The sequence below is a fragment of the Triturus cristatus genome, chromosome 8 (assembly GCF_964204655.1).
Source record: "Triturus cristatus chromosome 8, aTriCri1.1, whole genome shotgun sequence".
In the NCBI taxonomy this organism is placed as follows: Eukaryota; Metazoa; Chordata; class Amphibia; order Caudata; family Salamandridae; genus Triturus; species Triturus cristatus.
In genome coordinates this window covers 1,189,993,152-1,190,013,036 of record NC_140591.1, presented here as the reverse complement: position 1 = coordinate 1,190,013,036, position 19,885 = coordinate 1,189,993,152, and the positions used below count along the sequence as shown (strand labels likewise).

Below are 19,885 nucleotides of genomic sequence, written 5' to 3'. Positions count from 1 at the left end.
CAAATTGATTTGCCACTCGCAAAATAGGATTAGCGACTCGCTATTAGGAAGGGGCGTTTCAAGAGCGTCCCTTCCGAATAGCGACTCCACAAGGTATGTATGAATGTTTTGCGACCACAATTGCAGTCGCAAAACACATTTGCAGTTTACCACCCTTCTCAGAAGGGTGGTAAAGCAATCGCAAACGGGAAGGGGTCCCCAGGGGACTCCTTCCCATTTGTGAATGCATGCGCAAATATTTTTAAGGGCAGGCAGTGGTCCCAAAGTTTCATTTTCATTTTTGAAATGCAGCCCGTTTTCCTTTAAGGAAAACAGGTTACATTTTCTTTAAACTGCTTTATTTAAAAGCAGTCCCAGACATGGAGGTCTGCTGACCCCAGCAGGTCACCTTCCCTGGGAGTGCCAGCCATTCCCAATGGGGTCGCAAATTGTGACAGCCTCATTTATATGCACACGGCATGCAATTTGCGACCCCATTGGGAATCGCAAACAGTGTCTCAGACACTGTTGTGCATCCCAGTTAGCGAGTTGCAAATTGCGAGTCACAAATGCGACGCAATTTGCGATTCACTATTTGACAGGTCGTACATCTGGCCCAAAGGCCTGTAAGCATCAATGCAGTATGAAAAGTAAACCTTAACTGCAAGAATTTCTTGTCACAAGGCATTTTTTCGGGCACACTGACATGGGGTTTATGTTGTCCACCCACGCCTTTCCTGGCCCTGCATGAATCCATGTCACAAAGCGTGCACGCTGATTATACAGGGGAAGTATTCAATTTACAACCTACACAGAGTTTGAGAGAATCGCCTCCACCGGACTCGCTAGTAAAATGCATGACAATAATGAGAGTTATGAAAGAACTATGAAAGCTTCAACAGCTGCAGCTGTGACATTATGATTTCTGCTTTGCTTGAAATGATTGCCCAGGCGCCAGAACATGCTGCAAACGAACAGGCCAGATGACATGTTGCAATAAAACAGCAGGCCAATACTTAATTTGGAAAAAATATAAGAGCCAGGTCTCTTGTCAGGAGGCCACTGCAGCTTGCACCACCCATTGTCCCTGCCATCGCTGCCAATGGCAGTTCCAACACAACTACTAACCATCACTCTTCTACAAGTGTGACAATTCAGAATAATTCAGGCCCCAAAGCTTTACGAATGGCTTGGCTGGCAGGGATTTGTCATTTATAATGGATACTGAAAAAACTACTGCTGTTGTGCTCATCTCTATATTAGAGAGACGTTGCCACCATGTGGCTGACTGTCATAAGTGTCGGTGTTGATAATTAAGTGCTGGTGCCGAGCACCGGAGCCACCGGCTCAAATTAGGTACTGCAGGAGGCCCTGACATTCAGTGCGGAAGAAGACTGAGAAAATGATTTCTGCAGTCCTCTTAATTGCCATCCTAAATTAATGCAAAGAATGCTGTGCAATCACAAACACAACTATTGGAACAGGATGTTGTTGGCCAAACTGATCTACTAAAGTCAAGGGATTTTATACTTATTCTCACTCGTCTTTTCCCGCTTCTCCTCTTGTGGCATCATTGTTAGATTCAATGAGCCACACACCATTTAACCCTGCGCGATGACAGCAAAAGATACAGTAACTCGATTCTACCCACAGGTTTGGGTAAAGATTTATGACACTTTGAGGCAGTAATGTAAAACATTTGCAAAGTGTAGAGTTCGGATCCACTGTCCAGATTAAAGCTTGTTTTGCATGACAAAGTAACCCCAATTTGCGCTGTGTGCTTCTTTGCATCAAGGAGGCATGCGATGGGTGGCATATGGGCGTTTCCGTGCAACCACCCATGGATTTTAGACACAAAGTCCAAGCTACTAAAAAAGCCAGACATGGTTTTAAGTAAAAAAAATGTGCACCTCGTCGAGGCAGGCAGAACAAAAAAGTTTTCTTTTCTCCAAACGTTTCCAATGTTGCATGTGTGCTGTACTCCACAGGATGCATACACTTGTGGAAATGTTTAAAATGTGTCTTCGTACTGAAAGGGTAACCCTCCTGGACAAAACCTATGCTAGACATCAGGAACACACTCTGGCACCAAAGTACTGGGTGTGTATCTGGCGTATGACAGACTATAGCACAGGGAGGAAGAGAGAGAAAGATACAGCACTATATGTTAATATATTTGGCTCTGTTTTGCTGTTTCCTTTTCATTCAATGCTGCACAACACAAAAACATGGTTACCACCCTTGGTTCGAAAGCACACATTTTGCATTTAGATAGTAGCTAATAGCAACTCAAAAATGTGAAAAAAACATGCAATAATTTTGTTTGCACAACTTGATTGCCATTTATTTGCACACAGATGTAAATCAGGGGGGGGGGGGGTAACACCCAGCGGTTATGTAGTCACTGCTACACAGTATTACCATCCTAATGATGCCAAAAGTTGTTGTCTGATTTCAATTAAAATTTTAGGGATCAAAAAGAATATTTTTTGGTTGCGTTGAAGAAACTTCATCTTAAAACAGCTTGTCTTCTTATTGAAATGCATAATCAGAGGCATTTTGTAGTAAATAATTACTTTTATGACATAGTTCTCCAAGGTAATTCAACTTTAGATAATGCCCGAGTGAAGGAGTTAAGAGAAGTGGTAATTCAGAAAAGGCAGTTTTTATAATGCTTTCTGATCTGAAAAGGAGGTGGCAGGTTTCTTTTTTTGTTATTAGAGTGAGCCGGGGTTCTTGAACTGCAGAATATATGCCTTTGTTAGCACCTGAAGTTTGAACAGTTCCAGAAACTCTGCCAATATCCCCAACAAGTTGCAGTAGGAACTGTTATTTAAATCAAGGAAAATTAATCACAGCAGTAGCTATGATCAACTGTAGGAGAAAGTCTCCCTGGAAAAACATCAGGGTGAAAGGAAATCATGTTAGCAGTAGCACACAACAATCTGGGCAAAAATAATGGAAAAAGAATGCATAAAGCATCATGGGTAAGATGGCATGGAAAGGAAGAATTGTGTTCCCTCTCTCACCAGGAACACATATATATGAAAACATAAAACATTTGCAACATTCAGCATGGTTGAATCATCTTCGTACAATTGAAACGGGTCTCCTGATGGCCTGTCATCTCTCATTCATTCCACACTGAAAACATTCATTCTGGTGAGCAGATGTCTAAAAGTTTCTAATATGTCTTACACTAGATACATGAGTGAAGGTTCTCATGAGAACCTTTGCAGGCCTATTCTGTTAGCTGTTGTCAGTATCCCATTGTGTGGACAAAGGGCTAGTCTAGGGCAACTCTGTACGTCTTGATGAGACTATGCAAAACAATATCTTCAGTAAGCTTAACTTTGCTAATACTCTATTCATTATAAAATATAGCAGAATACATTGTTTAGTGAAATGAGGAAATCATGTGGTGTGAGCAGCACATTCAAAAGTGATGACCGATTTTAAAGTCAGCGGATTAGATCAGCAGTTCTAAAGTCAATTTATTTAAATGTCAAGTAGAAGTCAAAAAATATTTTCAGTCCTATTCATAGAAGCACATTAGGTATGAGAGCCTACTACTTATTTAAGCTGCAAGTTTATTTTTACACATTTAAGAAAGTATCTTCTCCAGCAGTTTAGAGCTATATGATCTATTTATCACGGTAAGGAAGCATTTCTATGTTTTCTCATTCTCTACTATGGTTAAGGCAATGTTAAACATATTTGCTAATGTCAAGCACATTTTCTTCACCTACTTTTGAGATGTAGCATGTTAAGAAAATATTGATTATGTTTCACTTGGAACAGAGCTGGGACAATTTGTAGTAACTGGTTTATTTTGGATTTTTTTCAATTGGTGAATTTACGAGTCCTGTAGATAACCTGGAAGTTTGATGTTAAAGAGATGTGCAGTCATGTTTGGGATTGTACAATCAAGGGGGTAGACTTACCAAACACTACAGAAGTCAATTTTGGATCTTTTATGGCTTTTAAACAACTATTGTCATTCACAGTCCATCAGTGGGTACACAGATTTCTACAAACCATTGTTAGCTTTGCTGTTGGTTATGCATAGATAGATTTAAGGGTAGTTAGCATTGGAGTGATTGAGGGAGCTGTTTTCAGAATTATTCTTCCACAGGTTTAGAGATGGCAGGTCAAGAACATAGATGAAGAGGACAACAACTTGCAGGACACAAAAAAGATCTGATGGGCTTTGAAGAGGAGGACACCTAGTTGAAATTACTAAGATGGCTGAAGAGGACTGCATGACCAGTGAAGCGAGGACAGTTCAAGAGCCCCTACCTCTGAATGAAAGAATGGCAATAACTTATGGTCTATAGATTAGAAGGCACTTCTGAGGACTAGTGATAGTAAAACGAATGCCTCAGATTCTTTAGTTGCTATTAAAAGTTTTCTTGTGAGTCAAAGTCTATGGGATATCACTATGTTTTTTCCCAAATTTGTGGCTGAGTGCATAGGCATGGAAATTACATGTATGTATTTTTTGGTGAATGGTCCAGGCATGGTCTCCCCAAGACAGTGTATAAATTCCATAAGGAAGGAGGTCAGGTCTCTTTAGAGGAGTGCAGCACTGCAATGCAGGTATGGCAAAAATGTACCCAATAGTAGGAAGTGTTTATGAAATATGTTTATTTAACATACAGTAAGTCAAACATCAACTCATCCCATCTATGAATGTGGGTAACTGCCATCACTCATTTAGAACTTTAGCAGCCACAGCATTTAATGAGGACAATACCAAGAGTGCAATAGAGAGGGAGAACAGTTAATGTACATACATTTCACTCTAAGATGGGAAAAGTTGAAGCAAAGCATTTATAACATATCTCCCTCCTTAACAAAAAAAAATTGAAACAAAGAGAATTACTCTTGGAGAACCCTATATAATGAGTGTCCTATTCTTGCTGAGTTTTTTACACACCCAGCAATCAAACCATCACTCACAAAGTCATTCATTAAGTAACTCGGGGACCATAAGGAATTTGAGCACTGGAACCCTGACAACTTGGGTCAAGGCATTATTTTTGATTGACTTTGGCATGCTCAAATCCAGTGGGTGCACCCAAGACATCATGCTCACCTTCCATGGTGAAATTACTGTTATCTCTACAGCTCACACAATCTAAGGCTCATTTGGCAATTCTGCTAACATTCCAGCACCTACCATCTTGTGTAATTATACTTCTTTTGTTGATTTTCACCACTTCGAATGGTGGGAAAACTTTAAAGCTCCTTTCTCCTAATGCCATGATAGGCAAATTCTAACAAGATCTCCTATGAAAATCATGCTAAGCTTAACTCTGTCAGTTGTATCATACTACCCTTTACATCTTTTCTGTCATCTTTCTATACTTCCTGAAGATTGAATTTAGTATCAACAAACTTTCTAGGAGGAATCTTGCACCTAAGCCACCAAATGATGATGAAGGAAGTCTTTAGTTTAAGAGTTGGAACGGACTGACACCCATGATAGAATCTCGAAAAAATTCTGTAGACACACAATCTTTCACTGCAACTAATTAAAAGGGAATCTTGCCTTTGCATGCAAGGTATACACTGTATTTAAGACAAAAATCTTTAAGATAACGGTCTTCCTTTCGCAGACAACACCCACCTCATTTTCTCTCCCTCTGACAACATCACCACGCCCAACTGAAGTTCACCAACTGCATCTCAGAAGTCATAAACTGGGTGAGGACCAATTGCCTGAAACTCAATTATGACAAAACAGAAGTGGGTATTTTCCTAAAAAACACCTTCCTCTGGTCTACAGCCTGGTAGCCATCAGAACTTGGACCAACCCCCTCCCCATCAAATACAGAAAGAAACCTTGGGATTGGATCCTGATCAACAAGCAAATCTAAATGTCTAACTAGGTGTACACAGCCACCTCCACCTGTTTCTACACCCATAAACCCCTGCAGAAAGTTTTCAGATAGCTCCCACGAAAACACCCAAAGACTACAGTAATGCCCTCTAGGTTAGATTCACAGCACAACTCACTAAAATACTTCAGATCATTCACAATGCTGCAACAAAGCTCACTTCCAACCTCCCAAGCAGCACGCCTATAAACAAACACTTCAGAGACCTCTTCTGGCTCCCCATTCACAAACATGCCCTCTTCAAACTCTTCACCATTACCTACAGAGCACTATACAATCAAAGCCCCACATGCCTGAACCCGAGCACCAACTTCCAGATCTCAAACAGATGCATCCACTCTGCCGACCTCCTACTGCCCATGTTCCGGGCATCTGAACCATCCGTCAGAGCCGGAGGTCACACATTCTCTTACCTACCTCCTAAAGCATGGAATAATCAACTCCTGAGCAGTAGCCTGGAGAACCGTGGCCTCAACACAGTCGACCAGCATCTCATGGTCAACTGTGTCAAAAGCAAATGAGAGATTGAGGAACTCCAGCGCCTAGGTTGTATCCCTGTTGACTACCTCATGTATGTCATCCACCACTGAGAGGATGACCGCCTCAGTAGAGTGGGCTGGCCAAAAACCAGCTTGATGGGGGGTCAAGGAAGTTGGTGTCTTCCACAAAAGTGCATATACACCCAGCTACTTGGGTCTCAAGCACTTTTGTCAGGTAAGGGAGCAAATATATAGGGCAGTAGTTGTTTAAGATACATGGATCATCTATGACTTTCTTTAGCAGTGGAACTACTTTTGACTCCTTGAAGTAGCTGGGAGCATAGCCATGATTCAAAGACTGAATAAGAAGGGATAAGGCTATATCAGGAAAACAAGAGAAGGATGTTTTTGGGAGGAGAGGGATCATTGGGAGAGCTCAATTTCACTTTGGTTAGTAGGTCCATGAGACGCGCCTTTCTAATGGCAGGCAGCTCACACATAATGACTGAGTTTCTGTCTTCAATAGATGTTGCAGGGAATAAGGACTAAAAGGAATACTGACTTAGATTGTCGTGATCTTCTCCATAAAAATGAATTGAGGGCCTCACATAGGTGGGTGTAATCGTAGCAGTCACTCTGTCAGGATTTGACAGTTGAACCAAAATTCAAATATTTCCTTAGACTTGTTAGTCGATTTTATCATTTTGTCTGAGTAAAAAGATGATTTAACTTGCATGACGAGTCTTTTGTATTGTTTAAGATGTGACAGATAGGCTTCTTTTTTTGTTGAAAGAATACTTTTTCTGACAATTGCATTCGGCTTGACGCACTTCATGTTTTGCTGATATTGAGTCTTCTGAAAACCATTTTGATGCATAGTGGCGCCTTGCAGTAGTTAAAAACTAATTTAGGAGTTTTTTCCTACCAGGACATGTAAAACTTAAAAGTACATATCCCACTTTTTAGATACATTGCACAATGCCGGCTAGGCTGTCTAGGACCTACCCTAGGAGTGACATATATTTTTTTTTAATCAATGTTTGGGCCCGGAAAAAGGTTTACTTTGCCCTGTCAAAATGGCAGATTAAAATTGCATACACAGGCTGCAACGGCAGGTTTGAGACATGTTTAAAGGGCTATTTAAGTGGGTGGCACAATCGGAGCTGCAGACTCAGTAGTAGCATTACATTTGCAGGCCTTATCAGTAAATTAAATATTCCAATTGGGAATAGGACAATGTTACCTTGTTTTAAGAAGAGACCACAAAGCACTTTAACACTGGTTAGTAGTGGTAAAGTGTGTTGTCCTAAGGTCAGCAATAACAAAGTTATCAAAAATAGGAGGTCTAAAGGAAAACAGTTAGGGGAAAACCACACCAATGATGCCAGTTCTAACAATTGTCAGTCCACCGTATTTCCTTTTCCAATATCACATTCTGAGACATGCTTGGATTATTCATACCAGCAACCACATTCACTTTTTCTTCAGATAGTTCATATTCATCTCTGTTCGGACATGGCAACCATGACAAACAGTTGTTTTTTTCCAGCAACATAGGATACTTCAAAACAATATTCCTCAATTTTTTAACATAGGTGAGCAGAAGTTGTTAAGCCCTCCCCTGGTGATAAAATGTGGACTAATGGTCTGTGATCAGATTGTAACAAAGATTTTAAACCACAAATAAAATTACAAAAGTGGTTAATAGCCCTTACACAAGTTAAATGTTCACAGTGTATTTACTTTCTGTTTCATTTAAGGTTCTTGAAGAGTAAGCAATTATGTATTCTCATTGCTCAGTCCCCATTGCTTTGAACGAAAGACAGCTCCAAGCCGATAAAAACCAGAATCCACCACGATACTGAGCTCACACACATCTTTCCAAGAGAAAACAGTTTCAAGATTGGGGCTTTACCAATATGTTCTCTAACTGGTCTGCTTCCAATTTAAAGTTTTCTAATTTATGTAACAGTTTTCCTAAGAGTTCCAAGGGAATATAAATATTTTCAACAAATTTTGAATAATACAAAGTTCTGTGAATGACATTCGTTTCCCCTTCTTATTTGGTGGAGGTGCTTCTTTTATTGTTCTATCTAGAGATTTCTTTGACACAATCCCTTGAGCAGAAATGGGGTGTCCCAAGTACTCACTGTTCTTGGAAGAGATGATATTTTTTAGGTGACAGTGTCAAGACTCTCTCCATGAACCACGAGCATACATTATGTAAGATGTCAAAATATTGCTTTTCATTCTTTGTGAAAATCACAATGGCAGCCTGGGAACACTTTTCAGACAGTGGTACTCCTGTCAACTTTTGCCTGATAGTTTGAGCATCATCTCAGAGTTTTATATAATGTACATACCCACTGAGCTTTCCCTAATGTGTTGTTGGGTATTCATGAATAATTTTGAGGGCCAAACTTGGTTTAGTAGTGGCTATCCCAAAGTCAGATGTTAAAGGGTTAAGCATAATTTTCAACAGTCTACGATCCTTCCAACCAAATACAACTCCTCCCTTGAGTGCCACGTGGATCTTCAGCCATGCTGTCCTGGGATATAACCTAAACAATCAATCCTTCGACCATCAAAAGGGACAATCTTACCATTTGGTTCTAAAAGTGTCTCAACCTTCTGTGGAAGTCCAACGTCAAACCATTCTTTAGTAATAATGGTGAGAGGAGATCCCGAGTCTGCCATGACTCTAACCTCCTTCACCAATTCCATTGAGGAAAACACAGGTGTTTTATCTGCTCTCTCCTCATTAACACTTTGAACAGCCAGAACCGCAGCACTGCCTTCCAGTTTGTGTTCACTTTTAGATGAAGAGTCCTCTAAAATCACTTTAGAACTTTGGTTTAATTTGTATTCACAGTAAATACTTGAAAAATGTCCAATTATTTCACAATTGTTGCATTATTTGGTGTTAGCTGAACATCCTGTATGATACATTAGAAACACACCATTTTGGTATTGTTCTTAAATTTGGCAGGTTACATTTTAGGGTGTTTGGCATTCACAATGCATATTTTATTTAGGTTCCTTTAATCTTGGTTTTCTACATTGACCTCCTTCATGTATGTCATGGATTGTTCCATGCCTTTAGCAGTTTTCACAAATACCTCCAGCGTTGGGTCACGTTTCACCCACAGCATTTGCTGCATTCACTTACCGGTTGTATTAACCATGAGTTGGTCTGTCAACATCTCATCAGTAGAAGTTTCAAATTTACAGATTGCAGGCAAGCTCTGTACTGCAGTCAACAATTCCTCAAATATTTCACCCTGCTTCTGTCCCCTGGTGTAAAAGTGGTATGTCACAAGTTCTATATTAATTGTTGACTTAAAATAATTGTCACATCTGATAATTTCCCATTAAAGTCTTCCTCCTTATCAAGTGCTTCAACTATGGGCAATGTATTGAAGATCCCTTGCGAAATGAAGCAGTGAACCAAAATACCTTTTCTGTGATTTAAATGCATTTAATTATCATCAATGACTATAGGTAATTAAGGAATTCCTCCTTCCACCGTTTCTATGGGATTCGTGGATCTCCATGTATCTGCAGAAGAGAATGGGGATGAGCAAACTACATTGCTAGAGAGAGAAAAATTAACAATGCTGGCAATTTACAATTTATTAGTCTTTTTGTTTACATTCTAGCAAAAGAAACCCAGAATTTTGCCTCCCTATATTTTTGCCTAGCTTCTTCGTGGTCCATGTTGCCAGCTGATGCTGCGAGAACAATGTATCACCTCTGACAGGATGGCAACAGATAGTCCTGCCACTTTTCCAGATCCTTCAGTTGCACATCAAACCGTGAAACAATTACACCACTCTTGTTTAGTCTGCCAGGTTGGTTCACAACAATTTACCAAGATCGGTGATAATCAATGATTTCAAATTCACCATTGTTTCATCTGCACAGTTAAGAAACTTACGATCACTTTGAAGCATGTCCAGATCAGAGCCTAGCGTTTTCCGTGTTTTTCTGCATTGATGATGCTTTTCAGAGCATCTGCAAGAACCTTCATGTGCACCATGGTGCTGGTCCTGCATTAAAGTGGAAAGAGAAACAATGCCAGCAGAAAAATTAAAGGTGGAAAAATGTGAAGAGTGTGAGGATAAGAAAGGAGGAAAAATTATTTCCTTCTTCAAAATGTATTTCATCAGCATTATATCCTGGCAACATAGGGTGATTAGCTTGTGTGTATTGAAGTCAAAGTATGGACACAAATATTATGGGTATATAGTTTCTATGTGACTATAGTTTGAAATTGTAACTTACTCATCACAGGCTTGGCAGTAACAGTTAATTTGAGATGAACATCACACTAAAATGTTGTTGGACTGATAAGTCCCATTAAATCATTGAAATAATCAATTTTTAAAATGGACACCTTCCTTGATAGGTGTGAAATGCCATTAGGCAGGAGACATGGTGCAGCTCCTCACAAAGATCTAGTAATGCTTGTATGGCGCTAAACATGAAAGATTGAGGCAGCAGGTCGTGATTGGGCAACTCCACCCAGGGGCAGGCCTATAATTGGCACTAGAAACAGTTACCAGGAAGCAGCAGTTTGACACACCCAGACGCATTCCTACACACATACAAATCATGGTTACGCTGGATCATCACTACTGCACAAGGTCCAGAGAATGCCAATGTCCCAAAATGCTCACTTTAAGAGAGCAGCATAGCAGGCAGTTATCCAGACGACTATCTTTGTTCAGCTACATGCTGTTAAAAATTTCCAGATGCAAGGGTTCAACATCTTCAGTGTATGCACTCAACTCTGGTCACAGGTGGCAGCACACACAGACATCATGAAGTGAAGACTGTCAGTGAAGGGAAAGAAATCCCTTTACTTGATGCCAACATTTGTGGTAAAAATGTGCCCAATGGTTGGAAGCATTTGTCAAATATGTTTATTGAACATACAGTAAGTCAAGCATCAACAGAGGCCCGTCTACGAATGTCGGTATCTGTCAACAACTTATTTAGAACTTTGGTGGCTTCAGCTTTTAATGAAGGCAATATCAACAGGAAAATATATAGAGAGGTGGTGGGTAGTTACTAGATTTCATATTAGGATCGGAAAAAAGTAAAGGCAAAGCATCTTAACCGCAGTGTAAATGCTCAAGGGGCAGTGAAGTGCCATGAACATAGACATCACAGACCTCTGATCTATACCAGAACTTTATCAGTATAGCTGTAATAGTCCTCTTATCGTATCAACAGTGGTGGAGGTCTGAGCCAAGGATGAGAGAAGGAGACTGTACTGCCCTGCGTCACTTGTCCTTCTTTGCAGGTCTTAACAAAAAAACACCAACACCATAAAGAGACCATCTTTCCCCACCAAGGATTTAAATATAACAATGAATCACAAGTGAGTCTGGGGATCTGTATCACTGTACAGTATTTTCATTGAATAGTGTCTGGCTTTTAGGGTATCTGTGAGATTCAAAAATATATGTGAATAATGTTTCACAATTTTAAAAGAGTTGACTACCCTCTGTTGTCTAGCTCAGTCAGTAAGCAGCAGATTTTTCTTTTATCCTGATGTGGTGGTGTGCTGTACCACAAGATTTTAAGTGGTTGATACTCACCAATTGTGAGTTTCTTCAACACATGCAAGATTTCATAGCTGATTTAAAACTATTTCTATTCCATATAGTTGTTGAGTGAGATGAAATATGGGTTGAGCAAAGATGGCTTTTCTCTCTTTCAGGATTCTTTTGGGTATCATTTTGCTGAGTAGGGCACTTTATGTCTTACACTACGATATGACAGCCAGGGTCAGATTTGGGGAGAATAGTTAATGTACCAGTTCCTTTGATGCAGCGTGCGTGCGACATTCACTAAATGGCAGGTACAGGAAGACTAGTCAGCACCTCTTTCTATCAAAGGCACCTAGCTGAATTCCAAATGGAAATCTTGTCTCCAAGTCCACTGTAAGCAGAAGATATTTATATGAGTGTGCCAGTAGGCTCACATTCTTGACAGCAAGTAAGAAGGCCTGGTCATGCTAATATCACTCCAAAGCACAGTATGCCAACAGGATCGCTCTACTCACATGGACTGATTACAGGGATAGATATCCTCTGCCACTAATGAGGCTATACTTGTGTGCAACTATGGGCAATGTATTGAAGATCCCTTGCGAAATGAAGCAGTGAACCAAAATACATTGCATACTATGCAGGTCAAGGAAAGATCAAGAAATACCTTTTCATCTAGATTAGTATGACATTGGGACCAAAAGTTTAGAAATCAGGATACAAGATACCCACAGATGGGCACACAGGGCAGGGGATATGAATGTGCACCATGCAGAGGACATTCCCATCACAACACTTGGCTTTATAATTCCCAATAAGGAGAGGTATCCAGGATGTCCTTTTCATGCTCCATCCGGCTTCTGAGCAATGAGTTACATGTGAACCTTGCAAGCCAGAAAGATTTTTCTGACAGGAAAAGTGACATTTGGTATTGAAATGACAGCAACATTTGATTTGTGCATCACAAAGATTGCAATTTCAAAACCATTTAGTACACTGGCCATTTTCCTTTATATTCTTCAATTTTTATGTGATCAATGGCAATTAAATATTTCCTTGCTATGAACTAACGCGTCATGAAAGAACGTCTAAAGGTTGGTTCTTACCCCCAAAAGTTAAGACAGTAATGTTTTACTTTACCTTTCAAGAGACCATTTGGCTCGGTTGTTGCTGGAGTTTTGTAATAGTACATAAAAATGTCTTAATCATCCTTCCACCTGCCAGGTGGATTTCATGCAATTTCAAACTCAAAGAATCATTGAGCTATTGTTCCAGAAAAGATGCTTGGCTTTCATTAGGGCTGTTAGGTGTGATCTTTTTGTCTTTTAGGGCAGGTTACACATCAAGCAAGCTTTCGTTTATAACATTTTATTTTGAGTTATGTGTATTTGCAAAGCACACTATCACCTTCGAGGGTGTCATGGCAGTTTGCTATCATGGTCCAGCACTTAGTCATTCAATGCTCACCCATGCATAAGCACTTAGCATTACTCTACTTTCCTCTGCCACTATTGCTCCTTCCATCTTTTCTTGTGCTAATTCCTGATTATCAATAGTTGCAAAAGAGGTCCCCAAGTAGTTCCCTCATTAATAGAAACATCAGTCGGGGCTACTTCCAAAAGCAGTTCAAACTGGCCTCTCTACAATATTAATATACATTTTCATATCAACATACTATGGATATGCAGTCTTCGCCAGGAGTGAGGCCTTAAATGTTATAAAAAAGGAGAAGGTGAACCTATGCATACTTGTTTTAAATGTCTTTTCTTTTTTAATAGCACAACCCTGGCTCAAGGATATTAGAGTACCTTCCAACAAACCCAACCCATTTTAAACATTGTTTTTCTTTTTAGGTACAGGAAGATAAAGGGCCCGATTTCAATGTCGGGCGGAAAGCCATCGAACAGCTTGTCGGAGACTTTCCGACCGACATCGTTGGTTTCCCTCCGACCGTTGCAATACAAAACCATAGGTTGGAGGGAAACCTGCAGGGGAATTCTGCTGCGCAACCGAAAGGGCTCAAGGAGCCCGTCAGAGCACCGGAATGACACATAATCCCATACTGATAGCGGAGTCAGTCTTGGCTCCGCCGTCGGGATTATGATGTCACTTTCCCACAACCTTTCCATGTCAGTCTTTACGACATGGAAAGGCTGTGGGAAAGTGACTTTGGGGGCCCCCTTGCCCCCTGGCCCTCCGCTATGGGGAGGTGACCCCCTAAGTCCCTGCCACACGGTGCAGGGTTGTTTATAGACATCCATTTTATCAATGGCAACTTGTGCTGCAGCCCTTTTTCACCTGCCGCACAAGCTGCCATTGACAAAATTCTGTGGGCGGAACTGCCGACCTATGGTCAGGTGGTGCCAGTCCTCAGTGGTGTCCAAGTCTGGCCAACATTTCAATAAGTGCCTAAGTGATTTGCTCAGAATCAAAGAACGTCGAGCCAAAGCTGGGATTCAAATCTAGTTCTTCATGTTCCAAAGTAAGCAAGGCTATGTGTTCAACCTCATGCATTTCCTAAGAGGGCAGCAAGTTGTTTTATAAAATATTCATCTGTTCCACTTGAACACACATACACCACTGCCAGGCACCCTCCGCTGAGAATCATGTCACTGTTCAGCCTTCATCGATGATTCTGTCCCTATTCTGTCCATCAGCTTGCTCCACAGAAACATTTAACCAATGAAGAGACAGAATCATCATTGTCAACAGCAATTGGTGACTAGTGGCACCAGTATAGGATCTGCTTTAGAACAAAGTGTTTATTTAAAAACACATAAAAATAAATGGCAGACAGGCCAGGAAGATTTCTTCTGTAAAGACGAAAGCCAATTACTAGACAATCTGTTTTCAAGATTGGAAGCATTTCTCTTCCACCATATATTGATACACATTAAGGGTGCATTAAAAGCATTGTTTAGCAGTGAGTCTCTTTTCTCTTCAATAGATCTGTTTGAAGCTATGGCTCAGCAGTGAAGTCAATCTTCTTTCCTTAACGCTTTCAATATATGTATGATCACACTCCGCAGATAACTCAATGGTCCCTCTCGACAGATCATGCACATACTTTGGCAGAAAGAAAATTAAGTAAACAAGAAACAGTAAGCCAAACTACTGTGTTTGTCCTACTGTTTCTCGTGAACTACTTACTGCACAAACAGGATAAAAAAAGAAATTAGTTTCGACTGCTGATAAATGTTAATCTAACAATGACAGTTCACAAATTGCAATGTTTTGATGGAGTGCAACATTAGAACATACTGGTTTGATTCTTCTGAAAATAGAACTTTAGGGGCGTTATCATGATGTTGTGTCCAAGCAGGGGTGTAACACCAGGCTGTGCAGCCCCAGTGGCGCAGGACTGGCCCCCAACCTTTTTTGTCTTGATTGACTCAGGAGCCACTAGAATGTGGACAGCTCTGGGTTCAACTCAGCACTGAACTGTTCCCAGTAATCGGTGGTGGAAATGCAAATATCTTGTGGGATTAGGACACCTGCAGCAATCATCTCAGTGTACCCAGCACATTCCAAGTGATAATAGTGTGAAGATAACTCTGGTGGTTAGTGCACTTCCTGGAGGATCTGTGTCCGGTCTAGTCACAGCTTTGACTCATCAGCATAGAGGGTTAATGTGCCTGCTGCAAAGCACAGTGTGTAACAGATAGGACACAGATGTGTATTTTATCACAGTAGTTCAGTGGGTAATTTCTTCTGGGGCAGAGATCCTGGTGCGACCTGCAGTTTGTTGCCCTGTAGCTTAGTGAATTATGCACTCACATTAATGTATGGCAACTGCAAAGATATGCCTTACTTTATTTATTCTCAATCTTTCATTATTCTGAGGTCTCTAAAACTACTTCTTTTTGGCAGTAATAAAGACTTTTATACTAAGTGCTATTTTTGGTTATCAGTTTAATTACTCGTAAAGGCGTATGAAGTTTTTCTAGTACATGCCATATCTCTTACACGCAAGAACGGCTTGGAAAATTCAAAACTTTTCACCCGAAGGTTAGTGGCCTTCTATTTGAGGGGCTTTAACCTCTTGAGTGCCCATGACGAGCTGGTCTCGTCATGGGCCGCGGTTGCGCTGTGCCCATGACGAGACCAGCTCGTCATAAACCCGCCCGCTAATGCAACGGCCGGCACAGGGCGGGGAAAGGGGCGGGCACTCAAGGGGTTAAAGCAGTTTCAATGTCTTTTGTTTTAGAGTTTCTCATTGCTCAAATATAGAATTGTTATTTATCTGTCTTTACATGCACTCCAGTGCTTGGTTTTACTCATGAGAATGTGTCACTTGAAGTTTCACACTTTTGGCGGTGGAAAGTCACTCATACGTATGCATTATTAAACCATGGAAATGTCACACATAAGCAATTTGAAAACTTGGCATCTATGAAGTGGCTTAATGGCCAGTGCTGCAGATATTGAAATCAAAGAACCATGCTTGAGTCCTGACCTTGGCTCAATGTCCTGAGATTCTGTGTGAATTATTTAATCTCCCCACAACTAAAAATTGAAGGGCAGATTCCCAAAGGTAATTTACACTTTTAAATACCTTTACACATTTAAGTAAGTTCACTACTATTTGGTATTCACAAACTGCACTTTGTAGTAATTTACGCTTTTGGAGTAAGTACAGTACTACACATGGCCAAACACTCTCACAGACAATAATGGAGGTAGGGACCCACTAGAGAAGTGAGTTATTACAAAAGTACAGTTCGTGAATAGAAAAAGTAGTAAAAAACGTACTCAAAAGTATAAGCTACTACACCAAATGCAGTTTGTGAATAGCACTTTGTGGTACATTCTGCAGTACAACTGTAGTACTAAAAAACGTACTACAAAGTTCAGTTTGTGAATCAGGCTATATGTGTAATGTAATCTGGTAATCATGTAAAGTGCTGTATTGCCCTAGGGCCTAATTTACATTATATGGAATTGCCAAAAATAATGTTCATTTACTAATTTTTTTAATTCATTAACGTTTTCCAGGTTATGCATGGAGACGTGGTCTGGTTAAATGGTTCAACAGTAGTCCGATACAAGTTTGTGAATTCACCTGCACCGATATATAAATGTACATTAAAGTATGCAAGAAAAATCTGGCCGTGTGCAAATGCACTTGCCAACGTCCATTATTTTTTTCCACAGCCAATATATTTTTCCTATGGAGTAAACCTTTGCCTCATACACCCAACATTTTTGGCAGATTTCCTTCTTCTTTTCACCCTGGAAAGAGGTTTATTCAGGCTCTTCATATAATTAAATCTGTGACATTTCCAGGGTAGGAAGGAATTGATGGGAATATGTAAATATACACAAATGAGTAATGTCAGGTTCCGTAGTAGATAGTCTTCTACATGCAGTCTTAGAATGATGGGAAGACCTGTATCTCCAGGTCTTGACAGTCCTTGTCTGCCAAAGATACGGGCAACACCTTCTGGTAGCCATGATGCTGTCGACACTGATATGTCCAAGCAAATAGTGTCAGCCAGAAGGAGCACCCAATAGGAAAAAACTCAAAGGGAAAAAACTTCTGATGGCAAAAGAGACTTCAGAAGGCCAGGGAAGGACTGGAACTGGAGGCAGCGAAACCAGGACTGCCGCAAAAACAGGAACAGACAAGGTAGAAGGCGAAGACATCAAAGAAGTACTGAAGATTTCCTGGAAGAAGAATCAACAGGAGCATGGAAACACCAACAGGAGTGAAGAGTGTTGCAACTCAAAGAGGAAGGCAGCTCTGCTCCTTCTATACCCCAAAACAAGAAGTGAATTTCAGGAAGGAGCGAGGCTAACAAGTTGGATTGGGAAATGCAGGCACAAATACATGGCAGAACTTCCATGATGGATAGGGATAATGAAACCCCTTTCCCAGAATTCTGGGAAGGAGAATTATAGAGACCCGCAATATGGCCCCGAAAGAGAGGAATGTCTCATGCCCACCAAGTGAGCCAGGTGATGAATAACCCCCCCCCCAAGGCCTGCCAAAGTACTTCCCAGACTGCAGACAATTGTAAGAAGCATTCCGCTGTGTCAAGCAGGATGTAAGGGAGGCGGTCGGGTGAGCCGTGGGCGGCTCTGTGACCCGCAGGCAAGTACAGTCAGCATCCCACCGTGTCAAGAGGGATGGATGAAAGGTATTTGGGCAAGCTGCGGACCACGCTGCGCCCCTCAGGTAAGTGCAGGCAGCATCACACTGTGTCGAACAGGAAGCGAGGGAGGCAGTTGGGCAAGCCTCAGGCCGCACTGCGACCTACAGCATGACAGGTAAGGTAGTAGGTGTACACAAACTCAAGCCATTTCAGCCCTCTAACACTCACTCCAATGCACATTCCCAAACTTGGGTCATATATTTACTCGCACATAACTGTACATGTGAGGAAATACATTTGTGTGTGCAAAACATTTTTTCTTTAGGAAAGTGGTTTTGACTTCCTAACTAAGACTCTTTGCCCACACAAGTAACTTTGAGAATCGGTCTGCATGTGTGCAGAACTTAAACTAACTGCTTATGGCATTAGTCAACACACTGGACTCAGAGAAAACAACAAGTATCAGCAAAGCCAGTAGGTATGACCTTTAAAATGCTAACGCAAACACAGACATGCACAGGTGAACATTTGTTCAAACTTGTGTTGGTCATGCTTGTCTTTGTATGTCTTAGCATTTTAAAGAAAGTCCTATTTGCATACTAGCAACAGATGGGGAAGGGAATGATGCCATGTGGGTGGAGAGGATGAGAAGGAGTGAAAAGTTGATGTGAAGGTGCTGAGAAGAGACTGGAGAGATAGAGATGATAAGAATGGGTTAAAAGGAGGACTGAATGAGGTGGAAAGGAAGATCGGTGTGGTCCAAACCCGTAGTTAAAATCAGTATATAACCTTCCAGTAGGGAGCTAGTTAGAATTCACTTGAATGAGCAGGAATTGTCTTACTTAAACTGCCCATCTGTGAAAAACCAATATGTAATGATTTTTTTGCTGATGGAGAATAAAGTGCAGATGATGCTGGCAAAATAAACCCATGTTCCTAATAACAAACTGCTGTATTCATTGAGGGAGATACAACTTCCTTCCCCATGCCAATGTAATGTTTTGAATTGTGATTAAATGTATATAGCACAGACTACCCTGATGAGGCACTCAACTGTTTTACAGTGAGTAGCATGCTTCTCCAGGAACCAAGGTTAGTGGTTAATCCAGTGGTTATTGGTTATTACTATTAATATTTTGCTCTCAATGAAATCATTATAGGCGTTTGCTCCCGTTTCTTTGTTGTAGAATAACGTAATAGGTATTAGATGCAGTCATTATTGTGGGCTATGTGAGTTCACACAAGTCTTTTGTGGGATGAATAGATATGCTAGAGGAGATTGGTGATTGTTAGGTGTCAGGGATATGGTTTGAAAGATGGAGAGGTTGTGAGCTGTGAAGTGAGGTGTGGACAAATTGCATAAATACAATAAATGAGATTAAAGTAAACAGGAATGCATCTTTGAGCAGGCTATGCTCACAGAGGGGAGGAATGTTAAGGTAGGGATGTAATGAGACATTTGAAACATTGAAAGGTGAGGGAACAGTTGAACATTTTAAGTCAAGGTCACTCTTTCATGCAGGATTTTTGGAATTTAGTGTGAGGAGGCTTTTTGTGATAACATGCAAGTGAATTGTAAGAAATTGAGATATCTGTTGAGGGGGTGGGAGCCTCACTCAGGCAACAACCACAGTCCTTGTCAGTGTAAAGGAAAAGTATAAAGGGGCATATTTACTAGCCCCTTGCGTAGCCAATGTGTTACTTTTATATGGGAAAAAGTGACTCACCGGCTGCGCAAGGGGTTCGTAAAGAAGCCCCAAAGTATTTATGCAGCACATAAACAATAATAAAGTGAAAACACAACACAACAATAATCCCAATCTGATTTAGAAAAACAGAGTACATTTTAATAAATACCATGATACTAGAAT

The 19,885-nt window shown here is 40.7% G+C and overlaps 1 protein-coding gene and 1 pseudogene across 1 annotated transcript in view; one reads left to right on the top strand and one right to left on the bottom strand.

The window, feature by feature from the left end:
• The window catches only part of LOC146805595 (gamma-aminobutyric acid receptor subunit gamma-3), a 1,239,042-nt gene that overhangs the window by 383,752 nt on the left and 835,405 nt on the right, over nucleotides 1-19,885 (top strand). The gene's annotated exons all lie outside the window — the stretch shown is intronic.
• LOC146805596 (small ribosomal subunit protein uS8 pseudogene) lies at nucleotides 10,017-19,088 on the bottom strand (annotated as a pseudogene).